This window comes from Cuculus canorus, chromosome 3, assembly GCF_017976375.1.
Source record: "Cuculus canorus isolate bCucCan1 chromosome 3, bCucCan1.pri, whole genome shotgun sequence".
Lineage (NCBI taxonomy): Eukaryota > Metazoa > Chordata > Aves > Cuculiformes > Cuculidae > Cuculus > Cuculus canorus.
The window spans coordinates 27,591,156-27,605,672 of record NC_071403.1 but is presented as its reverse complement, the minus strand read 5'-3'; the positions used below and the strand labels follow the sequence as shown (position 1 = coordinate 27,605,672).

Genomic DNA, 14,517 nt, shown 5'->3' with positions numbered 1-14,517 from the left:
ATTAAGTTTTTTGGCCCTTTGCTCCGTTTCTCCATACTTTCTTTTTTTATGCATTAGCCAGTTTAAGCTACCATATAACTGTGAGAACTTACAAAGCCAAACCGAAGTTAACTTCCTTGCACAGGTTCCATCTCTGTTCTCAGAGCCTTCATGTTGCTGGAAAGAAAACTGGAGGACCGTGCAGGTGGTGCTACTTTAAAATTTTGTTGTATCAATTCTATTTCTTTTGATAAGGAAAGGGGGGAGCGTTTGTCACAAGAAGGGCAGAGAAAGCTTGAGGGGAGAAGGAACAGTTGCCAAAAGGCGGGATTTGAAGGATAAGCGTAGTGGTAGAACGGAGAAGAGCATGATTAAAGATTGGTGAAGAGGGATCTGCAGGTGAGGTGATTGGATTAATCTAGGCAAGAGAGAACTGGTTTTAAACAGGATTGGGAAAGAATTCCTGCCGTTTGCTAATTGCTTTTTCCTGTGCACTTTCCCATTAGGTTTACTGTATTTTTTCCTAACTTGCCCTACCTTCCTCCCCTGAAAGTATCCACTACTCAAGTTCTCAAAACTAAGTTCTCAGAAAGACCTCAAATTTTGAAAATTTGTTACAGAAATACAGCTGATGGATACGTATAGACAATCATGGGGAAGACAGTTTAATGAACGTTTGCTTGAGTTTTGTGTTACAGTTGCAGATTTTATTCTTAGCAAAAACATTGTGATAAGGAAGAGGACTTCAGTATTTCATTTTAGATTTAGATAACTGTGTATTGATGTCTATTGCATAGTGATGTAGTTGTTGAGGTTGTATTCTTATTTTGTTTGTTAATCAGTAGGCCACAGTTTTGCTGTCCCTTGGGCTATTTTGTGTATATAATTTCTTTTTATAAACTCCTAACTTGATAACCTAAGGGGGTGTCTGCTAACAGATTCGTATTTTGGGGGTTTGTATTGAGGGAAGACACATGAAAACAGAAGACTGAACAGGTCTTTCAGAAGGACGTGAGAGAAAGAAACTTGCATGTGGAAGCATAAAAGACTACTTTCGTTTTTGATAGAAACTTGAAGTTTATCAACTGTACAGAGACAAAGATTTTTTTAATAAAATAATTTTTTTTTTCTACATCAGCAAAACACTTCTCAGTTGTAGGCACAGAGTGTGCAGAAATAATTCTGTATTTCTGCATAATGTGTACTCAATGCCTAAGTTTAATTTGTAAAATGTCAAAGGTCTGGTGCATTGAACTTGAGACAAGAAGAAATAACTATATTTTTATTTTCCAAAATCATGATTTTAATGGATTGCTAAATCAATTGGAAGAAAGTGCAAGCTATGGGGTTTTATGTAGAGCACCAATAAATACTTTCTCTCCCTTGGTTTTTGGAACAAAGACTTTTTGGCAAAATTTCTATTTTAACAGCTTTGCAGGAGTTTTAATTTGATGATATGAAAAAATTGTTTACTCTGCCAACACACACATACCTTTCTGAAGATAATTTAGCAAGAGTCAGTCCTTTTCTTTACGTTATCAGAAATAAAAAGGATTCTTTCCCTGGAGTATCTGAAACCTATTTAATTTTTTTGATTTTTAAGAAAGCTTGGTAATAAAAGAATACATTTGCTCCTTATTCTCCTTTTTTCCAGCTTCTATGTTGCCTTTCCTTGCAACAATCTTACTAATTCATTGTTCATTGTAGTTTGGGGGCTGGGGGGCAGAATAAGATTAATTTTGACCTGGTCACCTTTTGTTAAAAGCTAGCTAGCATTTGTATTGTGCTGTCTGTAAGAGTGATCATGACTTGAAAATTTCCTCTGAGCTTTGGATTGTGCCATCACTCTGGGATTTTTTTTTTTATTGCAACAATGTTTCTTGTAGCATCATTAAGAACAAATAGTGCATTTAAACCTGAAGATAAGCCATAGATTTGCCATATGAGATCATATAACAACTATGTCATGCATACTGAAAATCTGTCTTTAGTCGGGGTGATGCATACATGCTAACATCTCTTTGCTCTGCAAAATTCTTTTTTTCCTTGCAAACCAAGAAAAAAAACCCTAATGATATGAAATGATAATTCTTTGTAAATAAAATGCAGATCTGTAAAAACCATTTTCATGTTTTGAAACAATGGCCAGGTCTGTTATGTTTAGGAAGATACTACTGCCTATCTATTATTAAACAAGAAAAGTACATGCTGGTGTTGAGAATGTTGGCAAGTGGACTTGTCTAAGACAATTTAATTTGATCCTTAAGCAAAGTTTACTAGGATTCCAGATCACATGAAGAATATGAGCATTTTAGATCATTTTAGAGGTGCCATCCTGGGGTTTTTTTTGTTATAGTATATATATATAGCTGCACACATGTATGCTATTTAGGTGTTTATCTACTTAATGAATTCTACAAGGAATTAAAATTAGCTTCTTTCTCCAGCACTGCATAGCTTATGTTTAAAGTGGTTGGTGAAGTAGAAGAAATAATTTGTTCTTTGTTTTCACTATTTAAGAGTATTCCATACTTCCTTTGGGACAGTTTGTTTATCTGGCGCATCACTAGTGACTCTTAATTAGAGGAAAATTGATTCTTATGCTAGGACTGATATGGGAGTTCTAACTCATTTTCTAAGTGTTTAGGACACGTGTTTTTCACTGGGGACATATAGTCTAGTAAAGTTAAATTACGGCTGCTGCAGAATGCTTTTTACTCTATGTCAGATTTTGTTAATGGTTGTGGAAGGGTAATGATGCAATAATAGGACTATTATTTTAAAAAAGGGAGAAAAAACTGATGGCAAACTATAGAGTTTTGTCCAATAACAATAGTGTGTGGTGTGTGTGTGTGTTAAATTATTATTATTTATTAAAACTTAGTACATAGTGCATTCCTTAATTTGAGAAATCAGTTTCTAGGAGATGACTCAGAATTAGGACTTGAGGCATCTGAGAGCATTTTAAAAACTTTGCCACTTAACCTCTCCTAGGATAACTAGGAGTTCAGTACCTCTTTGATTATGCTGTGCTGTTCTCAGAGATGCGTCACTTTCTTCTGTGAACTCATATCATAGTTTATCTGCATAACTTTTCTGAATTTTATTTTGGAGATACTTGTCTCTATTTTTACACTAATGGAGAGGCCCATTATCCCTTTATCAAAACAAAACAGGAAGAAATTTACTATAGAGATAAAATAACTGGGAGAGGGAAGGAAATGCAATCAAAATTGTGTTAAGATCTACTTTATAATGCAAAGATTATGGAAAGTTCTGCAATTTATTCATCTCAGGCCTAGGAAAGAACCTTGACAAATAAAATTAAGAAACATTAGTATCAATCAGCAGATTAGATTAGATGTTTCCCAGACAAAGTAATGTTAAATGCTCTATAAATGACTAGAAGAACAGTAGGTTTGAAGCAACCGAACTGTTTGAAGAAAATTACATTGTAAGTTGTAGCTTGCATATCGTGTGAGTAGTACCTATGTTTTTGTATCTATATATGATACATATATTTGCCTATAAAATAAGACACAAGAATTTTACTGTTTAGGCTGCATCCGTCTGCCTTACAGTTGTGGCTATCTCCAGCTCTCCACTTTGAAAGGCAATGTGTGCATGTACTTGAACTGTATTATCCAGGGCTTTCGTCAGTTAAATACAGTCCAGATGTATTGCAAACTGTTGTGGGAAACAAACATTCCTTTATATTTAGTTTCTAAGAATAATACATTATTGATCATTCCTACCAAAAAAGTAATATGTGGCTGCTGCTTTGTTGTCATAAGCACCTGAGAACATTCAGGTGATGAAAACTACAGTAAGAGGCCAAAGGGTAGTAATCTGACATTTGAAACTGTTGAATCCTTCCTTGAAGGGTCAAAGGCATTCCTTTCAAAGCAAAATAGACCTAAAACCAAAAAAAAAAATACAAGCTGTGAAATACAGGTTTTATATGATGTAAAAGAAAGAAAAAAAAAAAAAAAAGAAAGAGGTCAAGAGTTGGGCAGCACCTCTTCCTGTATGTATTCCTTAATAGATCCATCCAGTAATATACTCATCATTAGAGCCAGAAGGTTACAGCTTTATTACTGAAATTTGATTCTTTTCATACTTATTTCAGAACGGAAGCTAATAGGTTACTTTGTTCTTTCACTAAGTGGGATTTTTTTTTCGATTTGGTGTTGGTGTGGCTTTGAATGCTTGATGTTGCAGCAGATTTTTAGACAGTTTCCCCCAGGCTCTGTTATGTGGAGCTTTGTTGTCTCTCAGGCTTCTGCTTCTAACTTTTCTTCAGCTGCTTTTGACACTGATAGCAATATAATGATTTTTTTTTTTTCTGCTTGAGTTCATCTTCATTGTTTCTTTTACCCTATCCTAATCCCACCACAAATGTCTGCCAATATGCTTTGTTAGTCAAAACTGCAAATGCTCTTGGGATCAAGAACAAGGAGGACTTAACTAGTTTGTCAATTTAATGAACTGGCAGGAAGCTCCTCTGTGTCAGCCACCAACCAACCTTTCTGCAAAAGAAGTACGGAAGAATAAAGGAAAGCAAAATCTATTTAAACTTTTCAGAATCTGGAAGGGACCTTTTCTGTCAGTGATGCAATATCTTAAACTAAAGAAGACTCATTAATAAAAGGATATGGGAAAGTATGCCCCAACTTCTCCCCTCAAGACTGCTCCAGTGTCTTGTTGACTGGGTGGTTAAAATGAACCCTTGTTATCTGCTTTCTAGCTTTATTCATGACTGGTTTTATGATCATTTTTCCCGCGCTACGTTTGTTGTCTCTTTTTTTAATACCCATTTAAAAAATGAGCATCAAAGAACTGTGATTGTAACTTTTTTTCCAGATGATGCTACGCCTTCTTGACACTGCCTTTCCTTTCATTTACCCTTGAGGCAGTTCCTTGCCAGCTTTTAATTATTCTGTTAACTCTCATCTTCATGAATTCAACAAGTCCTCATATGGAAAATTTCAGTGTTTGAAATCAAGTCCAGATATGAAACAACTGCTGTTTTTTCATTTTCTACATTAGTGAAGTGTTAGACTGAGTGATGTGTCATTAGTAAGCCCTCTTCTCCTAATGTATTTATATTTTTCTTATCCACAGTGTTATTGCATGTAGGTGTGCACTCCCAGACCTTCAGTGTGTCAGGTTTAGAGGTTGTATGAAAGATTATCTTGCACGCAAGATGCAAGAACACTGAGATCTCTGAATTTCATCCCTAGTTTTGGTGTGATCATCTTAATATCCTTACTCCTTCTCTTTAACTACATTATCTTTATATCCAAAATAAAATGTATTTCTGTAGCCAGAGCAAAATTTGAATTTAAATTTTAATATTGAAATTAATTAAAGTAATAAGTTGGTAATTAGCATTTTTAATAAGTAAGAGTCAAAATTTCCCTTTCAAATGGGAGATTTATGCAACAGTAAGAGACCGGGATAGTGAAGTCAGCTGATCCATGGGACTCAGAATGGAAAACAAGCCTGGATACTTTCAAAGCTAAAGACACAAGAATTATTCCCTGATTTAGGGACATGAGCCAAAAAATAAAAGAAATACATAGCAGGAGGTGAGGGCTTTTTTTGGTTTAGTTTGATTTTATTTCTTGGTAGTCATCCTTTAAGAAGTGTTTTCAATATACCTAGTCGAATCTAGTATAACACCATGACCTCTGGAAACATAGATGTTTCCTTATAAGTAGGAAATTAGCATATAAAACTCTTATTCAATGATGATTGCAGTTAAATAAGGAAAAGATATTCCCAGATTATAAAGTCTTTACCTGAGTTAGACAAACTTGGGTTCCAAAGTGTTTTCTTTATACTTGAAAACTAAGTTACATTTCTAAAACTCTGTATCCTTCAGCCTGCAGTGATGACTTTTTTTAGAGTTCCTTCATGTCTAAGGCAAAACATAATGGACAGATTTGACAGTAGAAGATGAAACCTCAGACTTTAACTTGCAAGTCACAGCACATCATTCACAGTAAACCATGGCTGGTCAGTGTTTTTAATTCTGATCAGAATGGGAACTGTAGACTTCAGCAGGTTGTGGAGTCTCCAACCCTGGAGACTAGGTGATGTCCAGACGTTCCTTCTAACCTCAACCATTCTGTGGTTCATTTCAATTGAATAAATGGCAGTAGTTGGAGAAATTGCTTCTGTTGTGTGTTCTCTTAATTCTATATTAACTTAAGTATTCATTTGTCCTGATTAGTATCTTGCATTAAAATCCAGGGTAAACTATAGTTTAACTATAGTGTAAATATCCGTTACCCTTGTACGTCCTTTTTTTAAGTTAGAAAACTTTTTGTTCCTTGTTAGTAGAATCTTGAAATAAGTAAGTGGAGTGGGCCTTTTAAGTATTTACATTTTAACCATGTGTATAACTTAATGAATTATGGTATACAGAAAATAAATATTCCTTGTGTTGCAAGTAATGTCAATTATGTTTTAAAGTGACTTTGATTTCAGACATGTTAAATTGGTCTCCTAAATTAAGTATGTATAAATAATGGACATTTGTTGTTAAGAGAAATCACTTATTAAGTTTCTTGCATTAAATGTAATCTATGATGGTCATTTTTCTCTTAAAATACTTACGGTCTTAATTTACATGACTAAATTTTTAATACCTTTTAAAGGCCTACTGTTATTTATGTGGACATTTACATTTTTTCAAGTGTGAGCTAAGACAAATGTAACACTGTGAAATGGCATTGAAATACAGTTCAACAGCTTATAATGCAAACCAACTGGCTACAAAAGGATTTTGAATTCCAACAGGTGGCACATATTTGCTCACTACTTCAGGTAAACAAATGGAAGAGCACTATCAGCTTTGCACAAAATCACACTACTTCAGAATAAGACTAAGCAAATGTGTGACGATTTTGTTTCCTGTTAGTGACTAAGTGTGCTGTTTGTCAATAGCACACACTGCCCTTGGTCTCTCTGTATTTACTTACTGTTTGTGCTTGTTTTCATGAATGGTCAGAACTTTAGTATTACATTTTACAAATAAACACTATATGTTGTAGCTGTTAGTATCAAAAAATATGATAACCTAGGAAACATTTACCTTTCATTTCTAAATGTGAATTCAGTTTAATAATTCTCAGGTCTATATTGACAGTGAGTCTCTGAGCAGTATGAAGATGTAATTTACATTAAGAGCTCTGAATTCTTCACAGCTCACGTTGTAATACTGACTGTGAAAAGTGCTTTGGCATTTAATTTTTTGCAGACTTTGTGTGATGCTCAGGTGCTATTTTTGAGATCATTCTTCTGACAAACTGTGTGGGCTCCAAGAGAGATGCTTTAGAAAAACTGCCTGCATTATCTGTGCATGGTACAATCAGCTCTGGCTCAATATTTGACTAATACTCTGCTTGGCTCAGAAGCCAAGTGGAGCTTGTTTGCATATGCTGTGTAGCCATTCCCCTAGTTACCAGCTGACCTTCTCCATCAGAAAATTGCAGCGTGCAGGTGTGAAAGTAGATGTGTACTTTTCTTAAGCAAAATATGACATACAGCGTCATCTGGCATTCTGCAAGGCAGAGAATATTGGACATTGCAAATGCTTGACTCCTCCAAATATCAAACATGAATGTTCTGCTACTAGAAAATCAGTTTTACTTGTCACTATCTCAGCACATCAGTCTAATTGTGTATGCTTCAGTGCTCCCAGAAGGTTCTCTATTCCTTGTCAAAGCCAAAGCTTGGCTTTTCTTTATAAGATGCTGCTCTTCTCTTCAGGCTTAGGACTCCCAGCTGCAGCATTTCCTAACTCCTCTGAAGCAGAACCAAGGGTGCTCTAAGAGCCCCAGCGCAAGGCTGCTGTTTTCCCTGGAGGTTCTCTTCAAGCCATTAATAAGTGGAAAGAGACAACTTTGATGTCAAAATGCAATTTGACAGAACTTGAGGCCAATAGAAGTAGTTGTAGTATATAAGCTTTAGAAAATGTGTTGGGGAACGCTTTTGAAACATAATAAATAGCATCATGTACTGAGGCATGAGTAAATGGTACAACTTGTTAGTGAATGAGAAAATTAAATTGGCAAGAAACTGAAGTCAGTGGTGAAATGGCTGATGTCATTGTTCAAAGTGAAAGAAATAGGAAAATTGAATATATTCTCTAATAATAATGAAATGTATAAATGCAAAGACAAAAATCTCTAGGATAAAGTATTAGCGTAATTAAAATAATTTGGAGACTTGTCCCTGATTTCAAAGAGGTTTTGTTTTTACTACTTGTCTTAGTCTGTGCTTATGTTTTCAACTTATTTTACAGAGGTGATTTCTAAACCCTGTCTATATATAGCTGATCTTTTAAATGCACAGCCACCAAAATTACAAAATAGTATTGTAGAAGCATGTATTTCTACTTGGCTTAGGAAAAATTTGCCACTTAGAGGAGCTTCAATGTTATTTTGCTGTTGCCTTTTTATGAGACTTTCCCACATAAGAACTGGATATCTGTTTACACACTGCTGAACTGCTCTTTAATTAATTCAATTCGTTTAATCCAATGAATTTTACACTGTTAATACTTTTGAACAACTGATATAAGCAGATGTTGTAATAGCTGTAAAACATTTAGCAAAACCTGAATGCTCGTGTGAGCATAAGATAGTCATACTGCAACTTTTTTATTCAAGATGCAAAATAGAGTTAGATTACATATTTTTTTGTCATAAAAACTTTGACTAAATAGCTTGGTATGAACTGCTTTTTTATGAGCAATTGCATTTGTTACTTAGTTATTTACCATAAGAGACAAAAAGATGTTGTGAAACGGCTTTCAAAAATACTTTATTGCAGGGAGAATCCTGGATATTTGATGCTGAAACTGAGTGTCTCTGGAGCATATTTCTGTCATGCTCCAGTCCTCCAGGCCTCTAAACTTAGCATGTTAATGCCATGCTGGAGCTAGACATGGAATCTGCAGAAAAGCAACAAAAACATTCTGTACTTCAGCATCTTATATCACTATGTATCATATATAGTACAAATATAGTATATTATATAGATAGTTACATATTACTGTCTTTTATTACTTGGCAATGTTTATTGAAGTCCAAATTTTTGGAGATTAGGTTTGTGGAGACTGAATGTAAGAATGGCAAAAAATTGTGGTACTTTTTTGCTATGTAGAAGTCAATATTAAACCTTTCCTTATTAATGTTAAGTTCATTAAAGAGTAAAACAAAACTGTAGAAATTAGTTGAATGAAGGGATTTGCAAGTGGAATTTTGGAATAAGGGGACTATTGACTCTCGTTATCCAAAATAACTAAACTAAACATTAAATATCCTGACATGCTACTTAAATTGACATTCTTTTAAAAAATGCAGATGCTGAAAATGTAAAAACATGTATCCAGGTATGTAGATAGTTAAGTAGAGAACAAAAATGCAAAACCAGAAAATGTTGGTTTGACTGAACATATTTCAAAAACATCAACATTTGCATGCTTATGTCCCTTTGTAAAGATCTTAAATACCTTCATCGTAAGCACTGACATACTTTTCAGTGTTAGAAATACATTTCATTATCTTAAGTGGAGAATGTGTTAATATAGACTGACTATTGATAGGGAAAGCAGTTTCAGAAGATGAGTTCCTCACTATTGTATATAGGAGGTGCTAAAAATAACTGGAAAAGGGTTCACAGAAGGTCCATCATACAGAAAGTAGCTTATGAAATAAGGCATGGAAAACTGAGGAAATGAAATAAGAAAAGATGATTGCCAGTCTTGATGCAAGGACATAGCAGTAGTACAAACATATTTAGTGTGGGAGTGATGCATCAATGGACTGCGACTTGCAGGAAAAGGCAGTACACTGGCAGCATAAAACAGATGTTTTGTAAATATTGGCTGTTCTTCTTAGCAAGGAAAATCTCACCAAGAATTTTGATAAACTTTCAGATTCTAGGCAAGTTTGTTTGCAGTGCTAGTCTAGCTTTTGCAGTAGCTGAGCAATTTTCACTATTAAAAGAAATGTGCATGAGCATCAACTCTCAGAACTGTTAACACGCAGAGCAGTGTCTCCTTGTGAGATGCTGAAGTTACCGAATTGCTTTCAACATGGAAATTCAGTTGCCTATAAGGTCTTTAAGCAGATAGTAAAAATCAGGATTGTATTATTATTAATATTATTATTATTATTATTTCCAATAAATATTTTATATCCATTTTTATGTAGGGCATATCTAGATTACCAGTGGTCATAAGTAATGAGAATTGTCATACTTTTTATTGGCATGTCCCTGTACTACTTTCTACTCTTGATACTGTTGTCATTATTACTGAACCATCATTCATTTGGTATCTATTCTTGCAATACTGAATAGAGTCATCTGTTCATCTTATTTTTGATGACAGAAGGAAATGGATGTTCTGACTTCCAGAAATATTCATCTTTTACTCCCAGAGATCTCTTCAACTAGCCCTACTAGTGATCGTTACAAATCTAGTAGTGATCATAAACTTGGAACTATAAATTTAGGAAACCTATCTAGGAACCTTGTCTGAATGCTTGCAGATAGTTATGAATCCCAAGCTTCAGTATCATAGTTTAGAGGTTTGTTATAAAATGTGGAAAACCAATATCTAGCACTTTTTCAAAGTATCTGTGACATAATAAAGAAAAGTAAGTGCTCATAACCAAAGTAATTTATTTAATAGTTCACATTCTTCCTACTTTCTATTCTGTCATTACTTGCTTATGTCCTCCCTGAAGTTGTTCCAAAATTTCATCTCCAAACCTCTCTGAATTCAGTATGGCTCCTCTTTTGTCTTTGGAGAATTCAGAAGACTTTTGCCATGAAACTTTACTGAGAACAGACTGAATTTCTGTTGCCCTTGTATTACTTTCATTTAATACTGTTTACTAAAAGTTAATTTTTTAGGTTTGTCTCTTAACATAAGTCACACACAAATTTACTATAGGAAGTTGTTTGCATAGTGGAAAATAAATAAAATTCAGGCTTTCCTTAGAAATTATTTCCTGGTTCAAACCAATAAAGAAATGGGATAACCACTTGTTGTGAGGCTCCTTTGAGACAACAGTTCAAAAGCTCCTGTGTAGCATCCATTTTGACTTAAAGCCAGCTGATTTAAATGTTCATTGCTATGTATGTGCAACACCTCATGAAAACTTTGGATGAATATGTTGATGTAACTTAATCTGTTTTTTCCTAATGTATTGTGACATTATAACGTTAGCTTTTAGTTGTGTGTGTGTGTACCTTGCATCACAGATATTTTCATGTCAAAGCAACTTGTCTCATAAAACATTTTTTGTTTTAAGCATCCAAATGTCCCTTCTTTTTGTTCAATAAAAGGGCTTTCTAGCCCTAACAAATTAACATATTATAAAGCTTATTCCCCATTACCTTGTTCATAAAAGCAGTACCTGTTATAGGAAAGTGCAGACATATGTGGATCACCCTGTGGTGTTTTATCTTTATCTTCTCATCAAAGCTTCTAACTTGGCATGAGACTGGCCTTTCAAGCTCGTATTCTTCTCTTTGTAATTTTATTAAAATTACTAAAAAAATTATATTCAGACAATAAAAAGCTTGGCTCTTGCTATTCTTGACCATGGAGCTTATCTACTCCACTTTCATATAGAGAAAATAATCCAGTTATTTTTGATACCGTTTTCTCCTTTTCTGTTTGTGGCCTTCATTTTTTTTTTAAACCAGAATCAGAAGCGTACAGCTCTGTGGATGTCCAAGGACTGTTGAAACCCCAAGGATGATAGGAAACTTTGTCTTTTTATGAAAACAGAAACCTGCTGTCTCCCTTCATAAGAAACCAAATTGAATGGTGTTCGAGTGCTGGTTTTTGAGGACAGAACTTAAGAAAAGATTAAAGAGGCACAGTGAGAGCCAAGAGATGCTAGGCTTTATCCTGCTGTTAAGAGCTGGTCCCTCTCCTTCCTGTCAGTAACTTTTCCTCTTTCCTGTCAACTACTTTACTTCACTTTTGTACTGAGAGAAAGCTGTTTGTATCTTTAAGGTGATATGAGGCTTGATCTATTCATGATAACTTTTGAATCAGTTTAAATATATCATTAAAATTTGTCTCTCTGTTGTATTTGGAAGTTATTGCAGAGACTTAAAACTTGTTAGCCCATACATTGGTACGTGCTTGGTGATTTGATAGACCTTTTTACCCTGGAAAACTAGGATAAAAATTAATCTTTCCTTAGCTGAAATGCTTTTTCTTCTTTTCTACAAACACCTAAAATAATACAGAAGGCTGTGTTTCAGGAAAAAACTTGTCTTATTTCCCTCTCACCCACTTGGCCATAGGGCAACCCAGGGTGTTCGAGCGGGCAGCCTAGGGCCAGTCAACATGAGCAAAGGCATGGGGTCTTTTGGCCTGTTGCCAAAGGAAGACAGCTGGGTCTGGTAGTTTTTATGGACATCTTAATTGCTGTCCTAATCAGGATAAAACTAGCTTTCCATATTAGAGTCCCATGGTACTCTTTAGCAACTGCCTCCATTAAGCAACATGAATTAGCCACTTGGCTTTTTGGCATTTTCTTATGCTATCACTACACTTTAGGATAGCAGAAGTGTTGGACTAGAGGCAAACAACTCCATGCTCGGCTTAGTCCCTCTTCTGAAATAGTCAGGTTTGGGAATTGCTGTCTTTTAAGAATATCTGCAGGATTCTGTCTTTTGCAGAAAAGAATGCTACGCCAACTACTGCCATATTATATCTGAAATAATCAGCCCTGAAAAAAGTGGCTTGGATGTTTGATTCTGATATAGAAACTTCCTCTATGAATGTATGTTTCCTGCTGGATGAAGTCAGAATTTCTTACTCCTGTATCTACTTTGTTGTTAGCTCTCACTACAGAATGAAATAGGCATCTTGTGTCCTCGATTAAAACTATGCTATGTTAGGGGTTTTTTTTCCTACAGAAGAATTTATATTACTACAGTAGGGATGCAGGCATCTGTCTAGTACTTTTATAAATATTTATTCAGTAATTCCAAATTTGCCTGCTTCGTATGCTTAGGAAAGTGGCAAGTACAGCAATTATCTAATCGTAGGATTATTTTCTTCAAAATTAATAAATAGCTGATGGCAGAATACTTCCGAAGATAAATACTTGTTTAAGAAATCATGTAAAAGCAAGTCTTTCTATGCTCAAATTGGTCTTCAGGGCTTCGTTTTCAAAAGGCATTTCAGTAGACTGCTCTTTGTAGCTGGGTTTGACATTATTTCTAACAGTTTTTAGGCTAAAGAAAAGCTGGTGGAAGTTGCCTTGTAGCTATGTGTTTGAAATTTTCAAGATTAGTTCATCTGTGTAAGTTTCTAATTAGTCTATGTTAAAACATTGATGGTGGTGATCTCTCACGTCTACTTATTTTCACTTAAAAATATTAAGATGATTTGTGATTTTGTGCTTGTCTCTTTGTTAAGTATGGTAGGCAGTTTTAGTATAGATTTGCAAAAGGAGCTGGTGTAAGCTTTCCAGCAAATATTTTAGAATTATTCTGTGACAGATTATGCTATTTTTTTTTAATATAAGAAGAATACTGAAGAGATATCTGTAATCAAATCTTAGGAAATTAAATAGGTATGACAACTGTTTTAGGCCAGTTAAGCAATATTGGCATATGCTTTCAATCTGGTAGTTGTTTTTTGAGAGTTGTTATAAGAAAAATAATTATTTTATTTTTTTTTCCCCGTAACTGACCAATTTCAGTGTTTTACCTCTAGCTTTCAGTTTAAAAGAAGTCTTGCTGGTACCTGTAGGCTGAGTCTTACAGGAAATTAGTTTTCATTTTGGAATTTTTCTTGCTGCGATTTTTTATTTCTGCTAGTGTATAATTGAAGCAAAATTACATAGTGGTCTATGGATACAGAGATTCAGCACACTGGCATACTCTCTATTGCTGTGAGGCAGTATTAAAGAGAACTGGCTAGGTCTTCATTTACACATTGAACTTTTACATCGGAACTGAAAATTTGTCCCAAGTTGAAGACCAGATTTCCAGGATTTCTTGTTGCACTGTAAATGTAATAATTGTTTTAATTAACATGTAAGAAACACTAAAATACAGAAAATATGATTTTTGTTTGAATTTTTCTGGGTTTGGGTATTATATCCAGACAGCTTTTGCAGTAAGCCTGTAGCCCAAGAAAAAGTGTATTTTCCCTATAATTTTTTAAATGAAGCAGTCATTTCTATTCCTTCAGAGCTACTAGAACAGAACAAACTTGGGATCATGTTATTAAGATGATTCTTTCACAGCTGTTTGAAAACTGTGCCTTATAAAGCAAAATTGTTAACGACTCACTACGTGCAGCATAGCAATTAGTTGTGCAGGTGGTACTCTCTAGCCTAGACCACTGTTAGGCTATAAAGGCAGAGAGAAACAGAGAACAAGCACTGGTTGACTGAATTTGGATTTCTGTTTTATTGTATTGCTGCAGAGCAGTACTTAATAGTAGGACTCAAGCAAAGTGCAAGAACTGTTCCCAGTCTG

At 34.7% G+C, this 14,517-nt stretch overlaps 1 protein-coding gene across 3 annotated transcripts in view; it reads left to right on the top strand.

Annotated features, from left to right (window-relative positions):
- ASCC3 (activating signal cointegrator 1 complex subunit 3) overlaps positions 1-14,517 on the top strand; it is a 265,663-nt gene that overhangs the window by 31,249 nt on the left and 219,897 nt on the right. The gene's annotated exons all lie outside the window — the stretch shown is intronic.